Source organism: Poecilia mexicana, unplaced genomic scaffold (assembly GCF_051168715.1).
Source record: "Poecilia mexicana isolate PSO_F unplaced genomic scaffold, ASM5116871v1 scaffold_15, whole genome shotgun sequence".
Taxonomy (NCBI): Eukaryota; Metazoa; Chordata; class Actinopteri; order Cyprinodontiformes; family Poeciliidae; genus Poecilia; species Poecilia mexicana.
In genome coordinates this window covers 15,668,129-15,693,599 of record NW_028263384.1, presented here as the reverse complement: position 1 = coordinate 15,693,599, position 25,471 = coordinate 15,668,129, and the positions used below count along the sequence as shown (strand labels likewise).

General features: G+C 41.6%; 1 protein-coding gene across 4 annotated transcripts in view; it reads left to right on the top strand.

Moving 5' to 3' along the window:
* The window catches only part of zmiz1a (zinc finger, MIZ-type containing 1a), a 122,310-nt gene that overhangs the window by 10,239 nt on the left and 86,600 nt on the right, over positions 1 to 25,471 (top strand). For 3 of the 4 annotated variants that reach the window (XM_088013511.1, XM_088013513.1, XM_014987269.2), the window contains exon 2: positions 18,960 to 19,073. The exons of the other annotated variant lie outside the window; for it this stretch is intronic. The gene's annotated coding sequence lies outside the window, so the exon portion shown is untranslated. The remainder of the gene's footprint in view (positions 1 to 18,959; positions 19,074 to 25,471) is intronic. 4 annotated transcript variants of the gene reach the window in all.

Sequence of the window (25,471 nt, the reverse complement as noted above, 5' to 3'; positions counted from 1 at the left end):
CAGCAATCCGAAGACTCGTCGCAATCCGTCGTTTATCATATCCGTAATGAGAGCGGGGTAATCGTGTGTTTTCCGGAGACGGCGATGATACAAAGCTCGGCGCTTGCCAGGGATCAGCCCTCTGTAAACAATGTTTATCATTGTCTCCCAAGGCTGTTTAATTATCTGGCAAATATTATTGACAAACCAGCGACGCTCCCTGTATCTACAACATTCTTGGTTACTATTCACAAAATCTATCCACTTGATTGTACCAGCAAATAATATCCAGCTGCCTTTATTGCTTACACTTTGTGGACACGATGAATTGCGGGAGACGATTAAGGGACGCAGGGCGAGGTCGATCCAGATCTGATCAAATCTTTAATTCACATAAACTCTCTTCATTGTCGTACTGACAGAAGAAGGATAATCTGTCTAACTCTATTCTAAATATTTCTGAGGCTCTCTACTCCAAACTAAACACAACAATAATAACATGGCTTACGATATTGATATTTTATGAAGTTAACTGTTTATCACTCCCCACATTCATTGCCCAGTGGGGCAGGAAGTTTAAACGCAAATATTTCATTTATAATTACCCTGAAACTCAGGCTTGAGATTCAGCATGCAGTTTAAAATTAACTTAATAAAAGCAACAGTAACAACAACAAAAAAAATGTATTTAAATGTATAAAACCATTTTGGATCCCCTCTTACTACAATTTCAGAATCTATATTCAAACGTTCTTGGACAGTGTCGCCCCATTTGCTTTATTTGCTGCGCTTATTTTAACCTCTGCTGGGTTTAGGCTGCGACTGCGTCAACATTATTCTCAGTGACTAGTTTTGCTCAAGCTTGTGACGTTGAGAGGTGCTTCATGACATCCGAAATACTTATAGCTGAAATGAAGAACAACATTGCTACCGGGGCAAAAATGACTTTTCACATATAGATTTGAGACAAAAAGGACTTTGAGTTAAAAATGGCTACAATAGATTATCTGGGCTCAGTCAGGGGGTTCTCTCTGTCTGTCTGCCTTGGTTATGTGTGCTCAGTTCTTCTTTGTGTGTCTCTAAACACTCGGCCAAGTTTACCTCTGATTGGCTTACAGTGACTATGTTACTCTTCCTCATCCAACACGCAGCACATTTTCGATTCTTTTCGCCCCCTCAGCTCCGCATTTTACTGTCGGTAACAGGAATTACTTGGTAAGGAAAACGTAATACGTCTGATTACTTGATACTGAAAAGAGCATTTTAATGCTGCTATTCCCATCACTGCCCATCATACTGTGTAAAACAGAGGCCACTTGTAGACAGCATAAATGTACAAATTTATTATGACATCATGCATAAGCAACAACAAAATTATGCTACCATAGAAACTTTTTGAATAACTTATGCTTTTAAGCTCTAAATAAAAGAAAATGCATTTTACATACAAAACAGCAAAATGACAGTAAACGCAATAAAAAACCCCAAAACAAAACCTTAATCTTTAAACTGTTTAAAAGAAAAGACACTTTCTTCGGCAAACCCCACTCGGTTTGACGAGGCGCGATAACCAGGAAATGTGGTGGTGGGGAGCGGGTGGCGTGGAAAGGACGGACTACATCTTCCACTCGTGTTTCGCTTTATTGTGGGCAGCTGCGAGATAATCAAGGGGTTTCACTGGGATAGAAAGCCAAGCCCAAACAAGCAACTTCACGTTCAAAAACAAGCCCAAAAGAAACGCAAACCGCAACTCACAAGATTTGCAAGCGACTTTAAAGAAAAACAAGCCCAATGTTGCTTGTAATAGGCAGACTTTGCGACACTGTTTGCGATTTGTGGGAAGTTTATTTGGAAAACTACAATTTTATTTTGTCTCCTCAACCCCATTGTCTCTTGGCAGCAGGATGCGACACACCATTCAGTTTTCACCCAAACTGCAGCTCATTATTCCAGATCATGTCTAGCAGCCAGTGTTGTTACACACCTCTAATGTATCGCTTCCACAGACGTACTGCGACCTTCACATGTCGGTTCCCGCCGAGTGGAAGCTGAACGGCGTGTGTTGACATTGTTAAAGGCCCACGTGAGGACATCACACGCGCTCAGGTGGAGGGCGTGTGGGACGGTTGGGGTGGGGGGGGTCAGCTTGCCGTTCTGCGTCTAGCCTCACCCTCAGTCCTAAAGGGTGTTGCTAAATAAAGCAATAAGTGTCTCTTCTTTGAGCAAGTCTGTGCTGGTTAGCAACAACAACAGGAACCGATATTAGACTCGAACGTATGAATTATCGCCTGACAGTACGTTACCTATGCACACGCATTCACAAACACACACCTCTGTGTGTCATGTCTCTGCAACCACGTCACCCTGAATATCAAATTAACATGATTGTTTAACAAGAGAGGAGGGGTGCCTTATTGATGTTGGCATGAAATCACCTTTGTCGTGCTGTGTGTTTATGTGAACTATGCGCGCGAGAGAGAGAGACATGGAGGGAGAGGGGTGTAGGAGAAGCAGCGGTTGCTTGGGGTGAGGTCCTGCCCTGATTTTCTCAGGAATTCCTTTGTTTTTGGAGCCAGAATGGTGGAAACTGAATCTGCCTAGCCTCGGGGGGCTCTGCAGCTTGAGAAGTCCCCCGCTCACCTCATTCTGACGCCATCTCTGATGGCTGTAAGGGGCAGCTCTGTTTTCAAAGCTCGGCGCTGCAAAGGTGCTTTTCAGCTTCCAGATGAAAGCGAGGGTGACTTGCACCCTCGCACCCGGAGGAGCCGATGCTACTCAAACATCAATGCTCTACAAGTCCAATGTTGATTCTTTCAGTCATGACCCATTTGGATTAGTGGGTGTTATGTATGTCTAAATAATTCAATTAAGTAGAAGCGGTAGCTAATCTACCACAGCAATTATTTATTAATTAAACATTAAGCCTAAAACATACTACAACAGCAGACTAAATGTTTTGTTCTGTGTGCAAAATAAATTCTTTAATGTTTTTGGTGTTAAATCCTAAAACATGAAGTGGCATTGTTGTCAGTTGCTATGGCAACGAGTCTGCGTAGCTTGGCGAATACAGATCACTTTGCTGTGGATCATAGCACGAAATCAGTACCTACATTTCTAAGTTTCACTGAGTCAACGCGGCTATGGATGACATGTAAAAGATGAGTCTATTTACCCTCCAGCATTGTATGCCTGCGCAAAATTTCCGTACGTCCAATGACATGCATGGTGTCTAAGTCATAAGTCAGTGCCTCACCAGCAATGAACCTCACCGCACATCACTGGTGTACGTGTAGTATGCCAAGATTTTAGTAAGCCTTTGGGTGTGTTAGTCTTGCAGTTGACAGCAGGAAGAACGGCGCAATGAAGTTCTCAAATACGAAGGAGGGATTTTTCCCCATGCAAATGGCAGAGGAATATCCTGAACATGAATTTCCCTCCACACATGACTGTGCAGGACAGCAGCGGCAAGTATGCCTGGGTTTGTTTTGCCAGTAGGCAAATTTAATGACAGAAATCTTTTTTTATACAATATAAAAAATACATTAAAAGATGCAAATAAATAAGTAAAATAAATATTGTATCGCCTACAATGCAATAACATAACATTCTTTTAGTTAAAGCTTGATCATTTGTAGTAAATGATGCTTCTGCAGCTAAAAAATACTTCTATCAACATGTTCAAAACTCTGCGCTTTCTGCTTGACTTAACACTCTGCAAGATCCTGCTGCTCCACGGTTTGTTGCTGGAAACATTTTTTTTAATAGTTCTGAATTGCAGTTTCAGTGTCAAACAGTTGAAAGAATTGTTGAACTTTAACTTAAGCATCCAGTTCTTATACGTAAAAGCGATATAACCGTAAAAAGATTTGAAAATCGCAATGTTATTGGAAAAACTCTGCAAGATGTTTCTTTGAAATAATAATTGGGGATACATGGCTCAGGCTTCTTGGGACCAACATGGATTTCCTGTTTTTTTTTTTTTTTTCTTTCCTTTTTTACTTCTAAAGATAAATCACTGGTTAATTTGACTATGTTTTATTTTTATTTAAATATATTAATGTACTGAAAAATAAACACACAGCAAAGACTGAGCAATGTGCTGTAACTTGATAGAGGTTGATAGAGGTGATGCTTTTAATTTCGACAGAGAATAAAGGTATTAAAAATAATTGCAGTTTTTATATCAAATATTCCTAGCCGCTTTTTGATAAAAAGATAAACTCAAAATCAAGCCCCTGTGAAAATCACGTTGTTTGTTTTTGCATTTACAGAGCAAAAAAGTGAATGTTTTCAGTTTTGATATGTTTCAAAGAATTTTGATGATTTCCCGCATCTGCTGATAAGAAGAGGAAAATGAGATTTTCCATTGTTTGACCAGCAGATTACCATTGAGGGGAAAACTTCTAGTTGATTTGCCATTATTAGTAGTTATAATAATAACTTTGGCACATGCTTTGTGTTTTGGGAGGGGAAGAAAAGTTATGGAAGCTGTTAATTTTTAACTTCTTAAAAAAAAAAAAAACCCTGCACAATTATAATATGTGTAAACCACATTTGTGACAAGTTGTTCTGCTCACTCCTTCAGTGAGATTTTGATGCCATATGATGCAATGCCGGCCTGCTTGCGGGACACCCATAAAAGGGCCAAACACGTTTAAATTGCTGAAAACGGCAGAAGGTTTGGCAAGCGCTTGAAAGATTTACAAACTACAGGATTTTATGTTTCTTTCTGATAAATCAGCCAACCCATTTGATCAGTTCAGAGCCTCTGGAAAACGCTCCGCCTGCCAAATCTCCAGAGTCACTGAATCTGAAGCTGCTTTGATTCGGCTCATCCAACCTGAGTCAGCAGAACCGCACAATAAAAGCCAAACATGTGTGACATGTAGATTAGCCCCTATTATTACACCTGTTTCCCTTCAAAGTAAATCTTGTTCACTTGGTGCGAATCAATGTAAAGGAAATTACAATCACAATAAGAGGAAGAGACGTCGGCTGTTATCTTTTGAAAGATAATTGACCTGTGACGCACTGCTGGCAGAAGCCCAAGCCCGCAAACTGGTTCACAATTTGAATGTAAATGATTTTCCAGGTCAAACCGAAGATAAGCGTGTATGTGTGTGTTGACATTATGTAGACAGAAGGCTAACATGTAATCCAGCCTCTGTGGTGTGTGGTGTCATTTTCCTCTGCTGATTAGATTAATTTGCCTCCCATAAAACTTACAAAGTCTGCAGATTTTACATAAAATATTGACTGGTTGGTTCAACACTCACTCCACTATTTGATGAGTATATATATAATATCCCCTTATCACTAAGGGGATATTATATTAAGATACATATGGACACCATCTATGCAGTCATTTGTGGGGGGAAAAAAAACGATCCATTCTCACTGCAGCAACTTTCTCCAAGGTGAAACAATTTACAGCCTGATCCCAAACCTGGAACAGTCAGTACAGGTATGTTGGATTGTGTGGAATTCAAAAAGTGACGTACAAACACTAGTGTAACCAGTTTATTTCAATAAAGATGAAAACAGTCTGCAGGGAGCAAATAGAAATGCTAAAAATACGAAACCTGCATTTAAAAACAACAACATCCTGTTGTTTCATCTTAAGATTTATTAACACCCTCTGGGACAAAGTATGGACTGAGTCTGTTCTGATTTGCAGAACCTAGAATAGTTTAAACATCACTAGTGAGCCGATTAGCTGCAATCTCTAAAACGGCTAAATAAAACAGGCAAAAATAATCACATTTACAAAGATTTATCTACATCTCGAAATCAACTGACCAGAATCTAATTTTCTGCAAATTTTCGAAATCACATATTTTTCTACTCAGATAATGCACCATAACTGAGCACCAAAAAGGTTATGTAGGCAACAGAAAGACTTCTGTGCGGAAAGCTGAACAAAGCGCTGTAAAAGTTGGTTTGCTTAACCTTTTCCAGGTTTTTACTTTCCTCTGTTAGGAAGCGTGCAGGGTTTAGAAGCAGTGGCAGCAAATCGAGAGTTAATGTAAGGATCTAGGTTTGAAGATAAAGACAAGCGATTACAGTTCACTGTTTACAATCAATAACGTAGAATGCCAGAGGCGGCTTAAAAGGCCAATTCTGCAATAATTTTACCTTTGTTTGAAAACAATAGTAAAATCCTGTTTAACAGTACCTTTTTTAAAACACATTGCCTCCCCTGCTAAAATAAAGAATATTTATTTGGAATGCTGCTTGTTTCGGATTGGATTTTAACCTCAAATCATTAAATTTTTAGTCTCTTTCGAGCACCGACCTAAATACCGAACTGATTCTCTTAGCTTTACATTCACATTTTTTTTGAAAATGTTCATTTCTCTTCTTCTCTGCTTTGTTCTTTGACTGCTTTTAGAAAGATAATAACAACGTGTTTGTGCCATACTATTTAGGATGCAGTGGACCCCATTACCTGTTCTCAGGGAGCGCTAATTAGGAAACCATAAAACGCTGATGTGATGAACTGTTACGGCAGACATGATTAACGTTACGACTCCATTATCATTTTGAGGGGATGCTGCGGTTTGCATGCAGCTCAAAGGTCTGCCGCGCCGGATCCGCTTGCATGTCTGCAGCTTGGTTGGCCGCAAACGACTTCGGTGCAATTATACCCCTTACCCAGTTTAAATAATAGCATTTACAACTTTAAAATCCACTCTCCCCTCTACTTTTAAAACCTGAAAGCCTCAAGCTCATATTTGCCATCGGAATTCTCACTGTGGCCCTTTTCTTTGGGCTGTGCAGCAGCTTCGGGAAGCCTGGTAAATACTGATGACAAGCAAGGTCGGGGCGGTGATGCAGGACAGCCCGAGTGCTACACCGCTGAGGGTTGTCGCGAGAGGAAAGAAAAAAAAAGAAAAAAGAAAAGGGTGGGATGAAGGATGGAGAAAGGAGATGAGGGGACAGGGATGAAAGTGTGTGGCATTGCAGCTCCGGCGGTGTACCACCCGCTACTCAGCTGCAGCTACAAATCACACAGAACCGAGTCGCTGCTGGCGCCGTGCCACGACACTGATCGCTGGCACACAGAACACTGTCAAAACCATCTTGATGGGTAATTAGAGATACTCTATCATTACAGCTGTAGCTATAGCAGCAGTGCTTATGTCGTCTAGTGTGCGCATGATGTGCAAGTGACATCCGAGGGCGTCGGGATGCTGAAAGTACATTTTATTCAGTTTAACCCATGCTGATCCTTTAAATTCCACCATGAACCGAGGCCTGTGTCTGCGCGTCTTTCCAAACGTACGCAGGCCTGCGTGTAAGCAACAGCGGTGTCGTTTTAAAGGTTAGCAGTGTAATTTATTAGTGTTGCCGAAGCACATCATGTCCTGCGTGACTTTGACCAGACGGGCCCAGCTGGCTTAAAGAGCGAGCAAGATAAACAGAGGAGGCTTTAAGCAGTTCTGCATACACACATTAAAGAGCAAAAGAAAGCAAAGCGCCAGGTTGGCCGGCTGTTTCCCCTGCCGCCATTTAGACATTTAGTATTTTCCCATTAACCCTCATCACTCACACGTAGACCTCGGCTAAAATACCCACTTTTACGCTCGCACCGTGAACAATTTGGCAATTTGCGACGTTATTATCCTAATTTGCCCAAGCGAAAATGAAGGGGGGGGGGACGCAGAGCACATTGTATGCCCTTCGATTAAGTGGGATGTTTTGAATGTGGCTCCTCCACCTTCAAGAGAGATTTGATACTTGAGGGGCTGAAGTGTTTTTGATGGAAACTCCATTAATGATTGATAACAGGAGGAGAGCGGTTATCTTCCCGCTCCAGCGCCATCAATTATTAAAAGTCCTCCTCTTGCATTTTGGTGGCACATAAAAAAAATAAATAAAAAAAAATCAGTCACCATCTTAAAATCTTGAGTTGATATCTGTCAAAGGAATTTAGGATGCTGCATTGATTTTTTTTTATTTTTTAGACTCTCTTCATCTAAGGGTTGCTTGTTGTGCATTTTAACATGGATTGATTTGTGTTTTAGTGATGACATCATAGCTTTATTTGTCATGTAAAGGAAAAGTTTCCAGACCTTTAATCCAACAATCCTGAAATCAGGGATGTCCGGATGTGATTCCAGGCACCAGCAATGATCCTGATCAGTGTGTTAGCTAGAAACAGGAAAAAAAGCAGAGGGATTGATCAGCCCAAAAAGTAAGAAAAAGTTATAAAAGGTAATTTTATGCACCTTTATTTGTCCATCAGTAATTGCCTACTTGGAGACAAACTTCATGCATTAGAGAAGAACTTAATTTTTTTTAACATGTGTTAAATCTGTCATCATTGCTCGTATTAGCCTAGAAGTTCAGAAAAGTATTTGAATTTGAAACAGTACCTGTAGAAAAATAAGAGTGTTTTGTCAGGTATATGGTTTGAAGCATAAGGTAGAAACTCCTGTTAGCACAAAATATCTGTTGCTGTCAAAAAAAAAAAAAAAAAAAAAAAAAGGATCCCACATGTTCCTGAAAACCATTTGTGGCTGGTGTAAGTGGGCAGAAAATAATGCTAAATTAGACCATGAAATATTGTATGTGCTGTTTTGCTGCACTTTAAAGCGGAGGTGTTTTCAAGCATATATGGCATTCATTTGAACAAAGTGCCTGAACTGGGATTTTGAGTTTTCAAAAACATCCATATATGGAGAACCAGCAATCCTGATTGGGTCTTCCCTACCTGAAACTTCCCACTCTCTTACGTGCATCAGGATATTTAATATGTAAGCCAGACTGACTCAGTCTGTGTTTACACTGAACTTTCTGACATGAGCTCATGATGTTGAAGTACTAAGTACTCAAAGTGATGCTGGAGAGTCGTGCCAGCCTGCGTTTCAGCGCGAGTCTGTGCGGCACTGGAAATTCTCCAGAGCCGACTGCAGACACAAGCAGGCTAAAGACGAGCTGACAGGCCCGCGGGGTGCGCTGTGTCATCACCTTTGCGCGGGGAATCTTCGCAGAAAACGGCGTCGCAGCTCCACACGGGAGACCAGATTAAGTCCTCGTACTGCTTGTGGCAGCCACTGAGCAAAAGCGTCCAGCCTCTTCTGCTGCAAACGCTCCGAGACAAGGCAAGAGTCGATGTTTTTACGTCTCTCAGCTTCGAGTGGCTGCGGAGGCTTTCTTAAGCCAAGGTAATGATTATGCCTTGCATAGACACAGAGAATGCCTTGAAGCACTTCTGTAGGAACGCTGCTCTGTTTTTGCATCATCTGAGTGACACCCTCACTTACTGGTGTCAATACTGGAGTTATTTATTGACTACAAATGAAGCCCTGCAGCACTCTGGTTGCTGTTTTTTTTTTTTTTTTTTTTGTCCTTTTCACAGACTACAGCCTCTTAAGAGGAGCTAAGAAAAATAACCCTGGAGATCTGACACACAACTATCAAGATCCAGGCATGCAAAGATAGCAATAAGCGGCGATTGTTAATAAAAAGAAACAACAGAAATGTGGTGGCTCTTCTTATCTGACCTCTCGTGGTCGTGTCTTGTCAGAGAAGCGAGGCAGCACTTGTTACCCGTCTTATGTCAACATTTGGTGTATTGACACAAGCTGCATCCCGTAGGCTTCTGTCCTGAAAGCTCCGGGCACCGCAGCCGTGAAGCAGAGTGATTAGATTTACAGATGGAGATGAATGTGAACACAGCTTATAACACAAAAGCATAAATCACAAAGAAGAGCCTGGGAGCTGTCTGATTGACCTTTTTGTACATCGGTGATGAAACTGGAGATGGATACTCTCCCTTGTGGGGGGAGTTGAGCAGCAACGGACAACAGCGTCACAGATATGGAGAAAAGTGCACACTTGTAGGGTCGGTTGTCGAGACACTCGGATCAAAAAGTTTGTTGGCTATTACCAATGTGTGATTTTTGTCAAGCTTTGGGTTGCCAGTGCCAGTTTGAATCAAATCTGATTCCTCTCTAAAGCCTGTAACATCAGAAGGTAAAAAAAACTATGTTTAACATATATTTTCTAACTTTTCTGATGCTGTATACAGTGGTGTAAAAAGAAAAAAAAAATTGCCCCCTTCCTGATTTCCTATTCTTTTGGATGTTTGTCACAGATCTGTGCTTCAGAACATCTAAAATCCTGGCTTATCTTTGCAGAATTGTTACACTTCAGCCACATTGGAGGTTGGCACATCACTTGTGTGGCAGTCGTCAAGCTCAGGTGTGGCTAGAGACGGCGTTTCTGCTGTAGAGTTGTTTGAGAAAGGTCTGACAGAGATCATCTGTCCAGCAACGTATGGGAAGCAGCTTTATAATTCTGACTCTGCTCACCAACGTCTTTCCTGGCGCATCTCTGTGTTCCCTTGCAGTACCTTTTAGATGAAATTGTCGGCATGTCAGAAAGACACGAGAAAACGCACACAGCGACCGGCCGACACCTAGTTCTCAGGCCCATCTTTTCCCAGGTAGTGTCCTCCTGTCTGTCCGCTTGTCGCCCCGTCTGTCCCAGCAGCTCGGAGCCTCGGCAGGGTTATTAGAATAGCCCCGTGGCTGTCACTGATAAGGCCTGTATGGGTGCAGCGGCTGACAGTGTTGCCTGTCTGCGTGGCAAACACAAGTGGCCCAGGCCAGGGGATTACTGCCTGCTGCCATTTCTGCTGATGCCTTTCTTTATGTTATCCTCTTCAGTCAGATGTGCTGCATTTGAATAACTTGGCTGATGTTGTAGAAATGGAACTCCTTGAAATCTCCACCTGCATACAAATGAAGGCACATGCACGATTTCACACGGCCCATCCATTCCTCTCTCTCTCTCTCTCTTCTTCTTCTCTCTCTCTCTATATTAGTCTCACTTTCTCCATCTTCTCTCTTTTTTTCTCCTGCTGGTGGCCATAACTGGTTATTTACATGCTCTGTCACTTACTGGGCGGAGTGATGCTGATGGGCTAGGAGGCTCGCTAATCCACTCTGCTGCTGTCATTAGAGAGAAGCAAACAGACTATTACCACCTCCTCCTCTTTCTGCTCATCATAAGCTGGCCTGAACCTCACACACACACACACACACACACGCACGCACACACACACACACACACACGCACACACACACACACCTATATGCACACACACACACACACGCACACAGAAACGGTTGCACAGCTGTGATGGAGAGTGCCTCTTGTTTCTTCAGCGCTGCTGAGTGGAGCCCTGCTTTGGTAATTGATCCTGTTTGGTACACGAGGAAGGAGGGAGGGAGGCCCTAAGTGTTGTCAGTTTGCTGCATTAATTTTTCAACCATGGCCAGTGAGGCTGGAGGGACAAGGAGGGGCCCGTCGCAGAGCTCAGCCAGAGCAAAAACACCGTGCCCAGTGCCGAACGCGCTGCTGTTTATCGCTGCTCATTCTAAAATAAGTTCTTCTCTCTGAGACTCAGTTATGATTCAGCAGACGGGTGGACTCACTCACTGCCTCCTGCAGATGACAAATTTGTTTTGCTCTGTCTTCCTTTCTTCTGCAGCACATAAATAACCCTGTGGTGGTTAAGTGACTTGTGCCTCTTTGTCTGGGTGTTTTTTAACCCTCTCGTGCTGTACAGAGAGTTCCCTGTGACACTGGACAGACCTCATCCTGTGCTTTCTGATCCCTCGTCGGAGGGTGGGCTCTGGTCTTTTGACTCACTAATGATGTCATCTTGAGCTGAAACGAGGCACAAGCACCCAGTTTCTGCCTTGGTAGTAGGAACTGCTATTATTGGTTCTGTGTTCCTCGCAGCTCCCACTCACGGACAGTGTGAAAAACACTCACCGCCTATAATTAGCAGGAGCTCCGCGGCTGTGCCGGTCAGCACGCCCGGACGGAGCGACGGCGATGTCCGTCAGAGCCACGTTAGCCAGCGCTTCCCTGAGTCATTAGCAGGCGCTCACCGCCACGGTGGACGTCACAGCTGACATTTGTGCAGATATGAGTCACAATTTCTTTCTTGCGCTTTGCTTGCTTTCATTTCGTGCTTCACAAGCAATTTGGATATGACACAGCTGATCAAAAACATTTTACGCTTGTTCTCCAGATAGACGCACGAGCATAAACACAAGGTGTTTTTGAAATGTTTTGCGGTGACATAAAGCATCAAGTAGGATGCAGGGACACTGGAGGCTGCAGAGGAGCGACGAAGTCACTATCACTGGAGTTACAGCATGCAAGTCCGACACCGACAGAACAAGTTGGCCATAAAGGACAAATCTCGCCTTAACATAATATCACAATCACACTTAAACTGGATTAACATGAGCTATTATTTCTATATCGACACTTTTATAAACACAGACACATTAAAGGTCTCGACCCAAAGATTTAGCAATAATTAAGTGTAAATTTTGTCAATGTTTTTAGCTTCTATATTGTTGATATCTCAGTGTCTGTTGTGTCAGGAAAACTACCTGCAGCAGCTGAAAACACAGGCTTTCTGTTGATGTAAAATACCAATTGGGTTTGGAGCACTGTCACATGCTTAAAAGTCTTGAGTAAAAATAGCACAAATTTTAAGCATTTTTGTACAAAGATTGAAAACAAAAACTAAAACACAAAAAGGCTGCCATGATCGAATTACTCCAATTTATGTCAGAAAAACAACAAATACTCTAGATTCACCAGTTAGGAAATGATCTTCTATTCTCTCCTACCTGATTAGATGATTAATTGCTGAGATGCCTCTGTCTAGAATCTAGTATCCTTTTATTTATTTATTTTTTAACTTTAGGAATGTAAATAGAAAAATATTGTTAATCTATCCTGTTTGGCTAAGAATGAAAAAGTTATTCCCTCTCAGCAGATTCTTTTCTTTCCTGAGATCAAAGAAAGAAAAAAAAATCTCTAAAATATTGCAAGTTAACGAATTTGAATGTGACTGGATAAGAAGCAACCGACTGATCAAAAAGGTCTCGGTTAAGTGTTTAACATCAAAGTTTCAACTTGCAAACAATGCAAGAGGCAGAACCCGGTCGCAGGCGGGCTTTAGTGATTTACAGCCTGTGGCGGGTCACACAGGTGAGAGTCTTGTCTGCTTTGTCCCATCCAGCAGGTGTGTTTTCTCTGCAGGTCTGATTATTCTCCACCGCCACCTCCACCCCTTCCTGTCCTCTCACCCTCCTGCCAGCGTAGCTAGCCAGGACAGGCCTCCTTCCACTCCAAAACCGTGATTGCATTCTTCAGCTATTCCACCCCCTCCTTCAGAACAAGGACCCACTGCGTTTCTCTCCCTTTCAAGTAGAGGCTGGTGGGCGCATTTCCCCTTTGAAGATGTAATCTTGGAAAACACAGAGACATCTCTGGGATTATCTTAAATGTCTTCAGTATGTCAACAGCCCAGTTCTGTTACAGAGCAGCGTTGGCTGTTTTAAAGGAGGTCGACCGCGATGACAAGCGGAGGAAGGATAATGCCGCGCCGCGGAGGTAATCGCAGGGTCAATTCTGGCCGACTCGTTTCAGGGCCGGACTCCCGCCGGTGAACCTGGACGTTTAGGCACAATGAAACGACGAGCCCCACCTCCCCCCCCCCCCCCCCCACACACACACGCACGCACGTGGCGCATGCCGTGTTTACAATCGGAGGCGGCGGCGGCAGCGGCGCTCCCGGTAACACATGGTGTTTGTAGGTGAGGCCTGTTGATGTCATGGCATTCTCCAGAACTGATGCGACAATCCAAACTGTGCAACGTCTTAACCAAGCGTACACAACGAGACCAGAAACATCACAGAGTAGTCACGAGAGGGAAGGTTAGCGTACACCAAATTAGAGGCACATAAGTGGGCGCTCCTTGAAAAGGATCTCGACTTTGTAATCATATCAGATGTTATCGAGGGGAGATTTTAGGAAGGGTAAGTGCCTGGAAACTAAATCAGAGAGAGGCTGCCTAGGGAACACGTTGTTATCATAATTACCTGCTGAGCGATGACTGCAGAAGCGGTGTTGATGTTGACGCCGCGCTGCCCTCCTCCCTCTCTCTCTCTCTCCTGACAAGGCTGTCTTGTGTGGGCCACTGCCTTGCTTTGACATCACTTTGTGCTCTGTTCTTTGTGTGCTTTCTTTATTTTCTTTTATTTTTTTCATTTTTTTTCTTTCCCCTCCTCTCTTTTCAGCCAGTAACAAAGACTGCAGGCCAAAATCTCAAATATTGTTTTGGTGAGATCAGGCTCGCAGATTGAGGACAGACTTGCGTCAGTGCATACGTGCGGGTGCTGGGAGGCTGCGGGGTCAATCCATGGAGCCAAGGCGAAAGAGAGACCTCATCCTCTATGTTTCAAACAGCAAGTTGTTGCTGCTCACGCCGTATGGGATGCCTGTGCTCTTTATTACAGTGCCTCAGAAAAGTATTTTTTATTTTTTTTTTGCTTTACAAACACAGTTGATTTTTAAGGAGTATGTGAGCTAGTCCAACACAACCTTTTGTGTTTTCCTGTACGTCTCTACCAGCTTTGCTGAATTTTTTATTTTAAAAACAACTCAGTGTAAGTCGTATTAGATGGATAACACCCGTCTTTCCTTATCTTCTTTCTCTCTTTACATGTCAGACTAAACATTTCTCCATGAGAAGTTCAAAGTTTGGGAAAAGCCTGAAGGCAGTCGGCTGCACTGGGTTGTGTTCAGGTTTATTCGACTAAAGATGTCTAAACACCAGTGCGTGCCATTTGATTTAGATTTTTTATTTTTTTACAAAATATTAAAAACGGCATTCATTTCTGGCCATTTCACAATAAAGCACCACCTTAAAGCTTGTGGAATATGAATGCTATGCTCAAACGTTCACGAATCATCGTCACGCAGGAGAGAACGAGTAATTTTGGGTGTGAGTGAAGGACGTGAAACACTGGGAGAAACACTTGACCTGCTTGTTTGGGGAAAATGACATTCCTTTGCTAATTTCCTCCTGATAAGTATCTGACAGCTCATAGCAAAGGGTTTTATCTTGGCTGGAGGAAAATGGCTTCTCTCTTGGCTTCGATCGATTTCAAAGCCTCTGCTGCTGCTGCTGCTGCTGCTGCTGCTGCTGCTGCTGAAAATTGCATTCTCCGGTTGCCACGTTCTTTTATTTGCATAAAGGTAATCAATCCCGGGCAGCGTACTCGCCCGTTGCTTTTAACTTAACATGGACTTTATCCTCGCCTTCCTCCTTTTCCTTCTGTTTGCTTCTTGTCTATTGCAAATTCTTGCTCCTTCCTCCTCCACCTAGCATAATTGATGGGCGTTTGCTGTGCTGGGGGCATTGATTTTTACTGCTCGGCCTTTCTCTCTCTGGTTTAACAGTTGATGAGTTGTGTTAAGACACCCAGGGACAGTGCGGCCTGTTTTTAAGGAGATGAGGTCGGCCTTTATAGCCCTCCTGCTTCCTCAGCCCCGGATGATAAGGTGTGTTTATGTACACATGTGCACACATTAGTGAGCTTGTCAATGAGTAGCCACCGGAGAGGACGATCCCCCGCAGGAAGCTAAAGTAAACGTCACAGCGTTAAGGGCTTTTCTCCAGACAAACTTTGGCTTTATCGTACGCATCACTTTAAAGACTTTGCACACAGAAAATTTTGTTAATCTCACCCAACCCTGGTCAAGTGTTAAAACCCAATCGGGCGTCGTAAAATGGAGATCTCCTGGCTTTTGCAGAGAGTTAGCTCAGATTTTAAGGGGTGACGAAAAATTGTAGTCTCCGTTACAACCCCCAGCCGACGTTGCTGCACACAGGCTCAGAAGTCACGGCTACAGACACAAACCTCATTTAACACGATTAGTCTCTTTGAGGATTTCTTACTGCAGACTCTTATATCCAGGATGAAAGAGTTTGCACTTCTGACAGGAGGGGTGAAGTGAAAAAAAAAGAAAAAAAAAAGAGCTTGAGTATGCAGAAGCTACCGCGGAGCCTTTCACTGCGACATTCACCACGTTATTAAGGAACGTATTGCTTTGTGCCGTGTTGCTCTCAACACCATCTGTAAGCGAGCTGCTCAAGTGGTAGCAATTTTCCTCTAGTCTGGTTGTCTCTCATGCAGCATTACAAGAGAAATTCGATTGCGAATCTCGGTGTTCTAGCGCATTTAGTTTCTCATAAATGTTTGCATTCCGGGGTGATTGCTCCCTGGCAGTTTCCAATATGCAAAAAAGAAAAAAAAAGAAAAAAAAAAAAAAGAAAAGGGGTCGCAGTCGAGGCATTCAGCTCTCTGTTTGCTTTTTAAAAGACTTTTAGAGTGTGAGAACAAAACATTCATTTACTCTTCTTTTAACCTTCAATTCTATCTGACCTGTAATAAAACGGGATCATGTTTCACTGCTGCCGACTAAGATTATCTGAAATAAAAAGGAAAAACAAAACAAAACAATAAGGAAGTTAACGTACGGCTGCCTTAACCACTCGATTTAATCTCCCTTTAACAGGTCACCCTTGCACACCGAGTACACAAATGCTTTTAAAAGGGTCCGCCGGTGTGTGTGTTATAGCTGTGTAATATCAACCTAATAGGCTTACCTGTCAGCAGTGTATGAGACTTAGATGCTGTAAATCACATTTGTCTGCAACACCTGCTCGCCTCCCTGCGTATTTATGGTTTTCTCCTCCTCTCTCCCCCCCACCCCCACCCTGTCCTCTTGGTTTTTTGGCCTCCGTCCAAAGTCAACCCCCTCTTCCCACATTATGTTCTTCAGTGTGTTGCCTTCTTCTCGTGGATTAAATGAGCGAGCAGGTGTTGTGTTGTACTGAGGGGGTGCTCGGTTTTCTCCGCACGCTCCTTCCTTCTAAACAATATCTTTGTTGTTTTCCGAATATCAGCAGATGAGTGAGAGATATAGTTCCAAGAACAAAGCAATTTACATCACTTTTGATCGTTTTATCTGTGCGTTTCACAGAATTGTGGCTTAAAAGCTTATTTCTAGCCTTCTTGATGTCTTCCACCGGGTTCAGTTAGACAAATTATTAACTTTTTTTCTTTTAGTTTTTTATAGTTCAGTGCTGGAAACTCTGATAAGAAGTCAGGCTGAGCAAAAGAAAGTTTGTCTCCTACGTTGTAGGTGAAACAGAAAGACGAATGTTGCATCCTCCTGCGGGACTTGTTTCTGTCAGTTGCTATAACCTTCAGAACGTGAAGGAACATTTTGTCTTGTTAGTCCAATAACAAGACAAAACGCCAATTTCTAACTTGGTTTAGCTTTGTGGAGCTTAATTTTTTAAAAGTCTTTTAATTATATTCCATTTCATTTATAATATTGTATTCCTTCATAAATTTCTCTCAACCATACAGACCTACCTAATTTATCTGACAGCTTCTGTATTAAGCACAAATATTGCCTACATGCACAGTGTAGATTGTGAAATGTTTGCAGATTTTAACGTCTCCACTTGGTTCCTGAGGAGGAAGGATTGGTGGCCGGATTGTCTTACATACACAACTCTTACCATAATGGCTCTATAATCTAAATTACACACATGTAGGATCAGATTAGACTGGGCCATGAAATCTAACCCGTCTATGCGATTGCGTTCTATTCATGTGATTTTGATTTGTTGTTTATTTTACATAATTAGAAATTGGTTGGACTTGTTTTCAAAAGAAAAGCATGAATTTATAACACTTGGAGTATAGTAGCCAACAAATGTGCCAGTGATTTCATTATTTTTACAGATATGACCAACAGATTTTAGATATTGGGCCAGAAATGATTACATATATTCCAGATTTCTTAAAAAGCAGCTGAATTGCCCTTGATTTTATCACCAATGGGAAGCTGTGAAGTGGATGATAACTTCAGCAGCATTTATAGTTGCGGTATGGTGAAGTTAATTTGCATCTTGTTTTTCGCCGTAGCTTAGTTATTTCACTAGACACCCAAAATAATCTTTTTTGTTACCAAGTATTGTCAGTCAGTGCAACATATACAGCTGCTTAGTGTGATTTTGGCCTGATTTAGAATTGATTTGCAGGATGGAGCAAGAGTCAGCCTCAAGAAAAAAAAATGTCTTTCTCACAGACCCGTTTAGGAAATTTGAATATTATTTAAAGTTCATTATTTTCATTAAGTCAGTTTACTAAGTGAAACAAATTATGTAGTTTAATTACACACAGACTCGTGTTTTAAAGCCTTTACTTCTGTTAATTATGGAGATTGTCTGCTTACACTAATGAAAACATGGCATTTAGGATTAGAACAAAAAAAAAAAAAAGAGACATTTATTGGGCTTAATGAAAAGTATATTTAATACCTGCTTAAAGGTTATTTTCAGAATGTGCTTTTAACCTAACAAATGATTCCAGTTGGACATATATTCAGACTTTTTTATTCAAATACACCTGTACAAACCATCACCTTCCTCTTCTCCTCATCTTCTTGGATAACTTGTATTTTATTTATTGTGCATTTATTCTTGGGACTTGAAGTTAAATAAATGAAGTAGATGTGTAATAATCAAGTCAAATGCTGTCGTTTTTACAGCAACGCTGAGATGCACAGAAAATGCTCTGATTGGCTAATCCCAAAAACCGGTATGGGTGGGTGTTGTTGGCCTATGCTGGATTTGTACGAGGAGTTAAAGGAGGCAGTGAAGCAGTGAGAAGAGACTAAGAGGGGTGTATTAAGGCAGGGAATCTCACCACTCTGTGTGTGTAATGGACTCAGGATGAGGGACTGACCAAGCAGATAACCTTTGAGAAGGACATTGTTCCTGTGCTTTGGGGGGGGGGATAGGGGTGTTGGGACAGGTTTGCTGCAGTATATAGGCTGCACAGGGCGTGTGATTGGTGGTGCAGTTGTTCTTTGGTTCATTGACTCTCCAGCAGGGTTAGGAGGTAGAGTAAATGGGGCAGTATAGCAAACTCCCTCATGGCTTCCTGCATACATTTTTCAACACCGTGGTGTGTTTCTCTGTGATACATTTGTCCTCTGTCTGAACCAGGTTCTCCCCGGCATTCCATTAAGGGGAAATTTAACAACCTTCTCCTCTGTCTTCCTCTTCTCTCAGATCTCCTCTTAAGGAGAGGTCAGCATCGGACCGCGCGGGAGGAATACATGAAGGGCGGGGCGGGGGAGGGAGGCGGGTGCCAGCTGCAGCACGAGCGCCTCTGAGGTCACGCAGGTAAAAGGATATTTCTTTTATTCCGCGGATCTTTGATTGTGGGACGTTTCTTGTTTCAGTCGCGCACTCTGTGAAAGCAGAGCAAGGGAGCGCCGGGTGCTGGTTTTGATTGGGCCGTCCGGTGCTGGTGGCTTTGGGGGAACTGGAAACTGAGCAGCAGACTGCAGCTGCTGTTTATGAGGAGCTGGGCAGGATCCTGTTTGGCTCTGCAGGGAAAGAAATTCAGCCAGACCCTACTGAGAATCCTGTGGCCAGTGTCAATACTTGGAAAAATCAACTGAAACATGATGGAATGATTCAGAGTTTCTTTCCACTTTGTCCAGATATGGGAAAGAAAATAAATCCAAACTATTGTGGCTGTCAGATTCATGTGACAGTTTTTTTAGTCTTAGACTACATAATGTTTTATGTTGATGTAAGTCCCGATGATAACTTTGCTTAATTTTCCTAGAATAAAACGGTTTTTGTTTTAAGTTGGCAAAGTTGTAGTGCCAACTTTGCAAAATAGCTGCAGCTGTACTTTTTTATTTGTCCTTATTCTTTTGTTATTGCTCTCAGGTGTTTTAAAAAAAAGGATGACGAAGATAATAGATAAAGGTGCCAGGTAATCTAGCTTAATTCCCGAGACACAGTTGGGAGAACATATGCCCCCCACAATCTTACAGAGTATGTGTGTGTATGAGCAAATACCAATGATGTAAACAAATCTGAGATAAGGAAAGACCAGGCTGGCAAATACACAGCCAGATAATTCATTTTCAGTGAAGCACATAAAAGAGCTGCAAAATGTTACATCAAATGATTCATTAGGGATGTTTCACTCTTAGTTTTTTTTTTGTCTCAGATAGCGATCTGAGTAGTTTAAAATCAGGCATTTGCAGATACAGAGTTCCAATCTGAGTAGTAGCATCAAAACTTTACCACAGATTGCAGTAGAATAACTCACTACATTTTAGTAGTACTGTTCCACATTAGTACTGTCACTCATCTGTGACGTTCCGGACATTGCAGTCTCACTTATTCATATTTTTCAGCGACAGACAGAATAAAATAAAACACGATCATTAGGGAAACCTAAATTTATTAGCTCTCTAAAACTGCCTGCATGGCCTAAGTACATTTCTGAAAGCCAAGGACACACAAACAGATCAGAACAAATCATCTTCTCAAATGCGACTGCAAGGCTTACTTGAGCTGCGACCAACATAAAATTGCAGCTATTGGGCAAAAAAATGTGTTTTATTGTTGTGAAAAGAACGATATGGAGAGGCAAAGGTTTAATGTGCTAAACACCCACGCTGCACCACGTCTCCTGTCCTGCACTGCCGGCGTCATTTCTGAAAGTCCACAGCTGCGTAGGCTATCGCTGCCACCTCTTGTGATTTACGACAGGCCAGAGGTAGCTCTGAGGCAGATCGTCTTTTTAAGTTTATGAGGGAAATGTTTGGTGAAAGAGACAAGAGAGTGCCAATCGTTTAAAAATTATTTGACCGGGATCCTAATTTCCAGACTTTTCACTTGTCATCAGACTGAATTCTCTTAATATTTATAACATTAACTTCTTTAGCCAAACTAGACTAAAATATAGCCGCTCTTGAAACCAGCTTTTGTAATCAGTGAAGTTTGGATTATTTCTGATTAATAGTAAGCAGGCCTTGTTTAAGCTAATCTGATGGCCTGTTCACATAAACACCTGTCAATTATTGTGCTCTCATTATTTTTCTGACAGTCACCCAGATCCAGACATAAATGAAGACAAGTGTTTTAAAATGTTAGCACGATCAAACATATGATTCCCTTAGGTGTCCTATCTCCACCTTCGGGAAACAGCGAGAATGTTCAAAAGGCAAGGATGTGTATTTTTATCCCTGCTGGATTCATTCTGGTTTTCATCTAGCAGCCCATTTTTCACTTTTATAAATCGGCCCTTTTTGGTGGGTGAGGGGGGAGAGATTGTGTGCTGCAAAGGATTTCTCACAAACAACCAGAGGTAAAAAAGCTGTGTGGAGTGGGAGGATGAGAAAGAACATTGTCTTTTCCTTTCCAGCTTAGGGACAGAGCAGAACAGGTTGTGTGAGGATACTTTCCTTTTTTAACAATGTCTCACCCTGCCTTGAGGTCACCCCTGCTTCTTTGATGCAGTTGTCTAGTTAAGAACTAAACGTTTCTCTGCATTGTGTTGTTTCTGCAGAACTCTGAAGCTGCTAAAGTCTCGCTTTGGCTTTTTTTTTTTCTTTTACACAGCCGTGTGCATAATTATTGCATAAACTCAAATCAATTTCTCTCAAAGATTTATTCAAAAAATGTGATGCATTCATAATAGGTTAGGGATAATTTATGACTACTGCAGTAATTAGGAGACAAATAATAATAATATAGTGTGTTAGAGATGATGGTTTAGTTCTGTCCAAGACCAGGCTTTGTCTCAGACTAACCCTGACATTTTCATCTTGAATCTTATTGTAGTTTTCTCTGATATTTTTTTTTCTATATATAAATCTGGTAAAAGCATATTGTTTCAAGCTGTTGGCTTGACCATGAGAATGGCATTCCTTTTTGTTTAGCTCCATTCTTCTTAAGCAACTTTTATATTCGTCCCACATGATCTCAAAAAGTATTCTTCTTGCCCATGCTTGACATGCTTTTTGAAGTCCTTCATTGGAGAAGCGTGTCCGTCCTGTTCTGCTTCCAGAGAGATTAGACTGGCAATACTTCCCTGGCATGATGGTACCACGAATATTAAAATACACAACAACCTTGGAAACGTCTTTGAAAGGAGGAGCGGATTCCATCTGCAAAGAAAACCTGGCCTTGGGCAACACGAGACGGGAACAGAGTCGCATTCAGAGTCTCTGCCAAAGTACTGATATGAATCCCACCAAGAACGGACAGAATTGGTTGAAGACTGGAACGATGCAATGAGCCCTTTCAACATGAAAACTTTTTTCTTTTTCTCACGGAAGTGGAGTTGTCCATCATTGCACAGGAGAGCGTTACCAGCATGAAGATTTCCAAAGATTTATAGTCGAGGTAAAAAAATAAATAAATAAAAACTTATACCATTCATATGAGTAGAGGTGCTTTTATGGGATGCCACAAAAGGTGGTGGACTGGGGAAAGTGTCGACTTTATGGAATGTCCTGCACCTGTTGCTGAGCACAGCCGGTTAGCTGGCTGAATAAACACTTCTCTCACTGACAGAAACGGTTATCTGTCGTTCGGAAGTTCATCCTTCCGTCTATCTGTTCTTTTGCATGTATGGTTTGCCATTGATTCACTCATCCATTGTCACCTGATTATCCAAGATCTTGTCAGAGGGGTAACAGCACTCTCCAGCTCATTCTCGGAAAACCTAAATCAAGAGCTTCACTTCTTGGCTTTGCTTTTTCTGCACTATGACAGACTGGAGGAGCCCAAACCCATCTATCCATCTTCTCCACAATCCTACTATAATCTTTAAGAAAGACATGGAGAGCCTTGAACTGTTTTGCTTGAGCAGACCCTTGCCTTGCAGGGAGCAACCCACTTTTTTACTATTTATGAATCTATGGCATCAGATTTAGAGGAGCTGACTCTCATTCGGACTCATGAACGGTTCCAGTGTGTGTAGAATTAAACAGAACTGCATTGTCTACAATAGAAGGATGATACCCTGTGGTTTAATCTTTTCCCATAACTATCCATAAAGTTTCTGTCCGGAAAAACCACAAACAGGGTCGGGGACAAAAGGGAGCATTTCGAGAGTAACATGCACCATCAACAAGCCAAACTTTGTTCCAGAAAAGCAAACCCACAATGACGGGATAGCCAAATGGTAATATATATATATATATATATATATATATATATATATATATATATATATATATATATATATATATATATATATATATATATATTACAGTAAGTGTGGTTGATATAAAGACAAAAAATGGCAAAAACATATAATGTAATATTCTACTGATTGAGTGGCAGAAGTAATTGTTTTTTAAAGCTCCTTTGTTGAAAAACAAATACCCTGAACTAGAATAATACAAGGGTTAATGCGAGCTAATAAATGTTACCTAAAAAAAGACAAAAAGACTGAGCCATAACAAATCCTGAATATTTCTAAATGCTTGTATATTTGAAGATGACATCATTCTAGTCGGCCGCCATCTTTGTGTGCCAGTGGGTCCATTATGTTATCCATCACTGGGTCTCTATGTCTGGCATTGTCAATTACCCAGAGGAAAACAACATTAGAGGCCTGAATGGGACACGGAGCCGTGGCAGGCCTGACATGGCTGTGTTATATGATTACACAACCTGTTGGCTGTCCGCCTGTCAAGTGTCTCCTGACTCTGATGAATGGCTGTAATATGCCGCGCATCACAACATGCCACGCCAAACACTCATTAATGGCTTCTCATAATGCCGAGGACGTTCCTCCAATGCCGAAGCAGGAAGGACTCCCTGAGAGAGAAAGACGGGAGGCTGAGGAGAGGAAGCTGTAGAGTGAGGTTGAAAAATAACGCTCCTGAACGCTCCGACCCGGTAACGGTAAACAAAAGGAACATGGTGTCATCATCTGCATAATTTCACAAACTGTACAGGAAAATGCCACCATCGGTCTCCTGCAACTCGTGGTGAGTGAACGATGAGAACCGAATGGAAACAAACACACATGTTGGAATTATTATTCCCTGTAAGTGTGATGCATATGTTTCTCAATTAGACACGTTCTTGTCCATCTGTGACATATTTAAATGATCAGAAATGCGTGCAACACATCACCAGTGTGTGGGAGCGCCACAATAACGGTGCTTGAAGAAAGGAGCTCAAATCTGTTGGATGCCATCTGAAGCTTTGCTGATTGCTCTTTCTTTCCCTGATTTGGGAGAGATGGTACCCATGATCCTCCGAGCCACTCCACTCTCATCTGTAACAAATAGATCTGATTCTCTCAGAGACATTATTGTGAGAGCTTACGAATTAAAATGGTGAAAATGTCTCTGTAAGAGCTGCTTATTGAGGAGTCTGTGTTGGGAGGAGTTGTCCCAAGGAAATATAATTGCATGAAGGCATCCTTTTGCTCCAGTCCAATGTCCTGCCTCGAAGGCTTCAGGGACATGTAGGTGATATGTGCTTCATGGCTCATTTGATGCATATCGAGATGCATCACCAGAAATCTTAGTTGTTAAAGATGCATGGACAGAAAACACCCATCAGTATAAATCTGATTCCCTTCTGATTGTGATGGTCAAATATGGTCTTTACCAGTCCCTAAAATTATTCAGATCTGAGCTCAAGTGTGTAAGACTGCACTCTGCATTATCCACGTTCTTATTATTTATTAAATAATTCAATAAATGTAAAAATTAAATACACCCCAAAATCCCAGACATGGGAAAAATATAAAAAAACAACTTTAAATTAAAAATTTTACCTCGTAAATATGACCGGGGTTCAACAAAAATGTTGGACTCATGGCAAATATGTTATTTTTATATGCTTTTTAAGTAAAATCTGAAATTGCACCTAAAATAAAACACTGGCGTACACACAGCTTGACACAACAATTACTGTTAAAAAAGATTTCCATGTTAAGCTCTTTGTAATACTGATTTCAACCAATTCTCTTCAAAATTGTACCATTCACATAATTGTATATGACTTTCTGACTCAGTGGCCCATATATTTTTATATTGGAAGCAAAGTCACTGTTACTTTGAAACACAAAAATTGGATTCATCAATTTGCATTTTTAGCTTTTCATGGAAGTATTTAACATGGCTAGCGCATCATTACAAGGTCACAAAGTCTGTGCTTTGACTGTAAAGGCTTTGAACATTTCCACCATGTTTGATAACATACAGAGTTGAATGCTGAAGAGGAATAAACAAAGCAACTTCTTTGTACTCTGATTAGCCTTACTGTTATCTGCTGAAAGTCTCGCTCTTGCTGGAAGCTAGAGTGAACCACAGCTGTGTCAGAGCATTTATGAAAAAATGAGCTTTGCTTCTAGAAATTCTTACATTTTGAACTTCATTTGTAAACAAACACCTTACTGACACTTTAGGCGTACACCAAAGAGTGCTAGTTCACCACCAACTAAGTAGATGAGTTTCCAACTGACTGGTAAAGGTAAATTGTGTTTTTTTTTTTTTTTTTTTAATTTAGGTTTTACAAAAGGATGAAAGAAACTTACTCTTATTTTTATAAATGCACAAAACAGTTGTAGGCCTATGGACTAGTGGTTTGCACTCAGCCTCAGTATGGCGTGCTTATCTGAGAATGTACACTGATGAGTTCATTCTCTCTACAGAATCTATGGTGCTCACTATGGTGCACTTCACCATATATTGTCCATCAATTCACACTGAAGCGAGTATTTTTATTGAACAACACACAGATTG